This window comes from Calypte anna, chromosome 5 (genome assembly GCF_003957555.1).
Source record: "Calypte anna isolate BGI_N300 chromosome 5, bCalAnn1_v1.p, whole genome shotgun sequence".
NCBI lineage: Eukaryota > Metazoa > Chordata > Aves > Apodiformes > Trochilidae > Calypte > Calypte anna.
Genome location: NC_044250.1, coordinates 6,359,516 through 6,366,700, shown reverse-complemented (window position 1 = coordinate 6,366,700; position 7,185 = coordinate 6,359,516).

The following is a 7,185-nucleotide window of genomic DNA, read 5'->3' as shown; positions in this document are numbered from 1 at the left end:
GCCACCCCACCCGGCCGTGGCGGGGCCCGGGCACTGCCCGCACCTCTGCGCCCCCAGACAATCCCGCATCCGCCCTCCGAGGGGTGAGACGGTGCCTGTCCGGGGCACTCCCGACGCGGAGGGTCCCGAGCCAGAGCCCGGCGGGGAGAGGCGGCCCGGCCTCCTCCAGGTTTCTCCTGCCCCTGAGCGCAGCGTTTTGCACCTTTCCTCCCCTCATCCTTTATTATTTTAATATACTTATCTATTTATTATTTTATTTTTTCTTAGACCGTGTGGCTATCTCACAGCCAAACACAGACTCTGCTCCCGGCACTCCCCCACCTTCCTGCCTCGCTTCCCTCTCTCTCCCTATGTATATTATATATATATATATATATATATTTTTTTTTTTTTTTTTTTTTTTTTTTTTTTTTGGGGGGAAGAGATAAAAAGGCAAACATAGAGCGCCCTGGTGCTGGCGTGGGGACTGTTTGCCTGCCTCCGCCGAGGCCTGGCCAAGCAGACTTGGCTTCACGCCTGAGCAGTTTCTGGAGAGCGGCGCGCTGGAGAGCAGAGAAGGCAGCACCTGGCCCTGCTTTAGGAGCCATCTCCTTTTATTGACAGCCAGATAAGCAGGCGGGAGCCGTGGTGTTTCCAACGCTTCCCTGGAGGACCCTGCAGGGTTGCAGGGAGCCGCAAGCCCCTTAATGGCAGCGTCTCCAAACGCACCGCGAAACCCCTTCCTGGCAGCGCCGACGGGTCCTCACCCCCGGACCTACCCCCTTACCCCCCGGGGCCATCGCTACCTGCCAACGCGCGGGACTTACTCGGCCCGGGCTCGTAAGAAGGAAAGGTCACCTGGGACCTGAGCCGGGAGCCCCAGGACCCCTGCCCCGGTGGTCTACGGCTAGTAGAGCCCGACGTAGCACGATTCGGGGCCGGCCGAGCATCCCCGCTGCACCCCTGTACCCCGCAACACCCTCTCTTCCCAACCCCCGTCATTGCTTCCATCTAATGTATCTGGCAGCCTCCGCCTCATCCGAGGCAGGCAGCAGGTTCATGAAACATTTAAGTGCAGTTCAATAAAACTATCGGCTGCGGGGGGGGGACACTCTTTGCTGATAAATTATTTACCCTGACAAGTGTGTGCAAATAACGGCCTCTCTCCCTCCCTCTCTAATGGGAGGGTGAGGGTGGGGAGAGAGGGGAACCCGAGCACGACCCGCTGGGCCCGAATGACCCGCAGAGGCTGTCACGACACAGACAGGCTGCCCACGCGTGTCCTGGGCACTCCGTGTCCTGCCCGCGCCGTCTGTCAGGGGCCAGCATCCCTTTTACCCAGGAGAGCCGCGAGCGGGACGGGGCCGACATGGTGCTTCCGAAGAGCAGCAGGGCAGAGCCGAGTTTTGGGGGGGTTCTTTTTACCCACGCACCCGTGCCCCTCCACCGGTAGGCATTTCACAGAGGAAAACGCAAAACCCCAGCCTAAACCTTGGCTTGGGAAGCCGGGAACAGGCCCGGCTGCGGGCAGAGCCACGTTTGGAGCGAGCCGTCGGGCCGCAGCCCCCGTTTGCCACCGAGCCGCGGAAGGAGGCAGCAGCCCCCGCCGCTGCCCGGGGGAGCCCCGACCCGCGGCCCAGCCCCGGAGCGGATTCCCCAGGCGGGGCCGTGCCGAGCCGTGCCCGCCGTCGGGTCGGGCGGTGTCCGGGCTTGCACCGTCCGCTCTCGTGTCGCCTAAAATGTCTCATTAGCTAACTACTGTCCGCCGTGACGTCACCGAGGCGGCCCAGCCAATGAGGGAGGCGCTGGCGTGGATATTAAGGGAAAGTTAGTGCAAAGGCAGCACCCCTCTTTTGCTGTCATTGACATTTAAACTGTGTGGCAGGTTCTTGCGTGGAAATTGGCGACCGGAGCCGCCAGGTACCTCCTCCCGGCAGCGGGACCGCCGCACCCGAGCCCTCCGCTCCCGCTGACAGGTAACGTTTCCGCACGCACCCCTCCCCCTCGGCACTCACTCCGGCGTGGGGCCTCTCCCTGCCGCCGGTCCGACGGAAGGGGACAGGCACTCCGACCCCGGGCACCCCCCCACCCCGCGGGACGATGGCGAGGGGAGCGGGCTGGAGCCCCGCACAACAGGTGTGGGAGTGGGAGTGAGCGGCTCCGGACGATTCCCGCCCGTCGGAGAGGGCGCCCCGGGACGGAGGGTGCGGCCGGCGGTACGAGCCGCTTCCCAAACTTCCCCCCGCGTGGGCCGTGCAGCCCCCTCCCCTTCCTCCCACCCCGTGACCCGGGCACCGCTCCCTCGCCGTTCCCTACCTCAGGTGGCGGGGGCAGCTGCAGGCTACCGCGTCCGTCGGGGTTACCCGCTCCGCGCCCTCCCAGGCCCTTGAGCAGTTTGGTGGCCGTCTCGGGCCCCAGCCCCCGTACCGGGAGCAGGACACGGGGATTTCCGCGCGAAGGCCACTCACGCCCCGCGGAGGGGCGCTGAAAAATGAGCGGGCGGCGGGACTGCGGGGAGGGGAAATGAGCTGTCGTCGGGGCCCGCGTCCCAGCCGCCCTTCCCTGCGTAACGCCCGGGGCTCGCCGGTCGCGGTGAAGGTGCGGTCGCCTTTCGTGGGCTGAAAGAGAGCCTGGTAGCCAAGAGGCGACCACCTCTCACTCCCCGAACTCAGGCTTGCCTTCTCAGCCCTAGGTGCCTCTGCTAAACCAGGGCGTCAGTGGCCGATACAGAGATCCTAGAAAGGTCGCTCTTCCTCAGAAATAACACGAAACAAAATAAGAGCGTAAAACCTAAAACACCGAGCATCTCCAGATATTCCTTATGTTGTGTTAGCGGGAACGCTCCCTGTGATGCTTCACTATAATATACCGGTAAATGGACACTCTCCTTCAGTAATAAATCAAACACCATCTATCTCAGATCCTCCTCCCTAATTAGAGATGTTTATTGGAGATGGTGTTTATCCAGCTGTCATGCCGAGAAAAAGCTGTGACATAATTACCTCTGACCAGATAGTCTTTTATATGCATATCTCGCTGACATAGAAAGCAATCGGTTTGCATTAAAAATTACAAGATCAAATGTTGATTTTAGCAGATGTAATAATATTTCTGGTCATTAAATTAATTAAAATTCAACTTTCTGGCTCTCCAAATTACGAATATTGCGATTTAATTTCTTTTTTTTTAGGAATTAAATGAGCTGCTCCACCAAAAGGGTGGGCAGAGGGAAACGTACCCTGCAAAGTTGCCGCGATAAATCAAATATGCCAGCAAAAAGCAAAAAACTCTCCGCCTAATAACACAGTTGACATGAATCCGAGGAGTTTCTCTATCCTCGTGCTTTGCCAAATTTAGGTTTTGCTGCTAATTCGGGAGGCCAGGAGAGCCCGAGATGGGGGAGAGGCAAGAGCGGGACAACCCCCAGCCCCCCGCCCTTAACCGCGTTATTTTTAAACCCCGCACCTCGGCAGGGCCGGCGCGATGCGATGCTGGTTCACTTTGTTTCGTGGCATTGGCAGCGCCTGCGGAACCATCTGTGCGGGGCTGCGAGTGAGCCCTGATAAGCTCCGAATTACTCTGTAATTGAAAATATATTTTTGGGAAAGGCTGGTTTTACAAATATCAAGGGTGTAGGCTTTTGATCCTTTCTGCTGTCTGTGTTCTCCAGTTGCTAATAAAACTCGCATTGAGCTCCTTAGTGGCTTGATTAACAGGCAGATTAACTGTTACTGGGGTTTTGAACAGCTTGTCCCAATCAATAGCATTTAAAAAGCCCGTCAGGATGCGCTAAGCTTCCACCCCCTCCTTCTTTTCTGAAGGCTTTTCGAGCGGGTCCGGTTGCACACTTTCCACGTATATTTAATCAAAGGCTTTCTCGTACAGAAAGATGCATATTCGTCTTCCAGTTTCAGGGAGACTTCAGCAGTGTCCAAAAAGCTTTTTTTTATCCTGCTACACAAATCTGTGTCTTGTGCAAAGGGCCAACATAAAAGAAGTTAAATCGATTCCAAACTTTTTGCAGATTGTTTATAAAGTAGAAAAGCTCCACTTAACTCAGTGTCCTGTGCATTATAGGTTTCAAACACTGTCTCTACATATACAAATAGGCATTAAGTGTCCTGAAGGCAAAAGCATTGTAGTCTAAGACGTCAGAATTTGTGTATCTCTTCAGTTTTAGACTGAACTGGACAAGAGGACTTTAAGCATTTTTCAGGGTATTAAAAAAGGTAGTTTGCAGCCTAGATATTAATACGAGACGATACCGGAGTCTCTAACTCAGCACTTTCTGCTTTCAACACCTAAGAAAAAGACGAAAGGGAAGCCAGCGCCGTTGTTTAAAACAAATCAATAGCCAGGCAAGAGATCATGTAAAAAAGTGGAAAATATTTTAATCAGGAAAAACAACCAAAAACCAACCAAACAAAAAAGTGCCTTGTCATATATAACAGTTACTTACCTTTTTAAAATCTTTTTAAATTATGCTCATGTTTCCTTTTTAATTTTTTTAATAGCTAAGAAAAACAAAAAAACAAAAAAACAAACAAAAAAAAAACAAACAAAAAACCCCAACACAAACACAACCAAAAAACTGATGCAGAAAAATGCTTGTTACAATAATCCTGGGCGGATTTTAGAGTAGAAAACTTCAAAGAGTGCCTAAGTCCGTGCCGAGAGCCACTGCTGGGGACTCGGGGTCCCAGGGCTCACCTCAAAGAGGTGCGGGTGCCGGCCCATGGTAAGGGGGGGTTTGCAAATCTGCGCTTGCAGGAGGGAAGGGCTTTTGGGAAGGAGTAGCACCAAGCACCTCACAGCAGTGCTTTTCCTTTCTCCTAATTAAAAAAAGTTAGCTAAGCATACTTAAAAGTCGAAAAAAACCTTTCTGAAAAACTTTTTAAATTAAAAAAAAAATATAGAAGGAACGGGAAAAACAGGCCGGCCGGGTGGGGAGTTAGTCAGCCTTTTTGAAGGGCAAGCGGCGGCTGGAAAGTAAAAAAAAAAAAAAAAAAAAAAAAAAAGGAAAAGAAAAACCAGCATTTCCTTTGGAGGTATCCAGGCACGGTAGTCCCACCAAGTCCAGTTTCCCCTGGCATCGGGGACCGCTGGGCTGAGGACGAAGGGGAGCCGGGCAAGACAAGCAGCCAGGGCTGCCCGCTGTTCCGGGCGGCGAGCAAGGGGTGACCGGGCCGGTGCGGGGGGCTCGGTGGGGCCGGGACGGTGCGGGTCCTGCGCAGCCCCTCTGCTGCGGGCCGAGGTAAAATGGCGGCGCTGAGCCGGGACAGACCCCGCGGGGCTCCGTGCCGGGACAGACCCGGATCCGCGGGACGCGACGGGGCGGGCCGCACCGCACGACACCGCACCGCACCGCACCGCACCGCTCCGCTCCGCCGCGCGCACACGCGCGCACCCAGACACGCGCGGCTCGCCCGGCTGCTCTTTCCTCCTCTCAACTTTCGCTCGGGGCTCCCGCTCCACTGGTGCCCCCCCTCCCTCCCCCCGTGACGTCACCGGCTTCACCCCTGCCCTCCCTCCCCTCTCCGCCCGGGTATTTTTTTTTTTTTTTTTTTTTTTTTCCGCTGGGGGGGGCGTTAAAAGTTTTTTTCGGGGGGAGGGAACACAAAGCCCGCTGTGCCCGAGGGGAAAATAGCAACAAGATTACGGCTGCTTTATTCTGGCGAGGAGGCGTAAGAAGGTGCTAATCCAAGGGATAGCTAATTGAGAGCTTGTAAAAATGATATTTGCCTGAGACTTCGGACACAGTGGTTCTTCTCTTTTCCCCCTTTAACGCCCCGTGGACAAGAGCTTTAAAAAAAAAAAAATAAAAAATTGCTCACTTTCTAGAGAGGCAGTGCAACAGGAAAAAAAAGTCAAAGCAAAAAAGCAAGAAAAAACCCAAACAAATCAAAACCCACGGACACGACTGACTTCACTTCAGCAAAAGGACAAAGTCCCAGCTTTTAAAATCCCTTTGGAGCCTTCGATCTTACAAATCGCAGCCTCTTTCTCTCGCCTGCAGGATGCGTGCTGTTGGACACTCGGCCTCGGCCTCCGGCAACTAGGAGGGCAAGCAGGCTCCTTCGCGGGACGGTCGCCGGGACTCTCCCTGGAGGGGGAAACAAGAGAGATACCGGTTCGTATTTTATTTTGGCTCTTGTTACCATCTTACTTTCTTTCTGAAAGATCTCCTGAAATGATGTTTGGCCACGGGCATGTTAATTTAGTGTCGGATGACACTTTGGAAAGTTTCGCAGAGGAGGAAATGAGGAAAGTGCAGGGAAGAGGAGGCTGCCAGGGGAGGAAGGACCTGCCCCCTCCCTTAGTTTTGGAAGTGCCCCCCTTGAGGTGCCCTGCAGCCCAATGGCCACGCTGGCTTCCCCACTCCTGCCCTGCCTTACCTTCGGGGGAGATCTCATCACACCCAGATGCTCCACTATATCCATTGCGATATTCGGCTCCGTTTCGATAAATACTCATGTGAAGAAGAAAAAACAAACAAACAAAAACCACATAAAAAGTAACCTGCAGGTTGACTTAGGCCTGGAGAAGGAAGCAAGGGCGGAGCCGAGAACCTGCCCCCAGCCCCTCACATCTGCAAGTGGGGCCGTCCGGGTCCCGGGCAGGAACTCCTAAGCAGTTCTCCCTTCCCCGCAGCCTCCGAAGAAAGACTTTACTCGGCCCGTTCCCGGCTTCAAGGAAGGTCCGGGGAAAGGATGCCCACCTCAGCCCCTGCCTCCCGGGCCTGCCCGCCGGGTGCGGAGCGGAGGTGGCCAACGCGGCATCCCGGCGTCGGGGAAATGGGAAGGGAAGCAATCGGTGAAGGAGAAGGCAGGAGTCTCTTAAGAGCCCATTTTGTACTATTAGGGAGCTGTGGCAGCTTCTCGGCGGGACCGGGGATGACAGTGCATGACGGCCGGGCAGCCCATTATCCCGCTCCCATTGAGGCGCCCTTTCACTCACATGCAAACTCCTTGGCAGAGTCGTTTGTCTCCTCATTGTACTTTATTTAAGAATGCAATGGTTGTCAGGGCTCTTATTCAATTTCAAGATACTTTATTGATGAGCTTTGACTTTTAGCACTTTTCACATGTCAAGAGAAGTCAAGTGTATGCGGCTACGACTTCATTTTATGCCTTGCGCGTTCATACTCTCCACTTTTCCGCGGTGGCTCTTGGAATTTCTTTTTCCTGTCCCTTCTCCTTCTTCCCT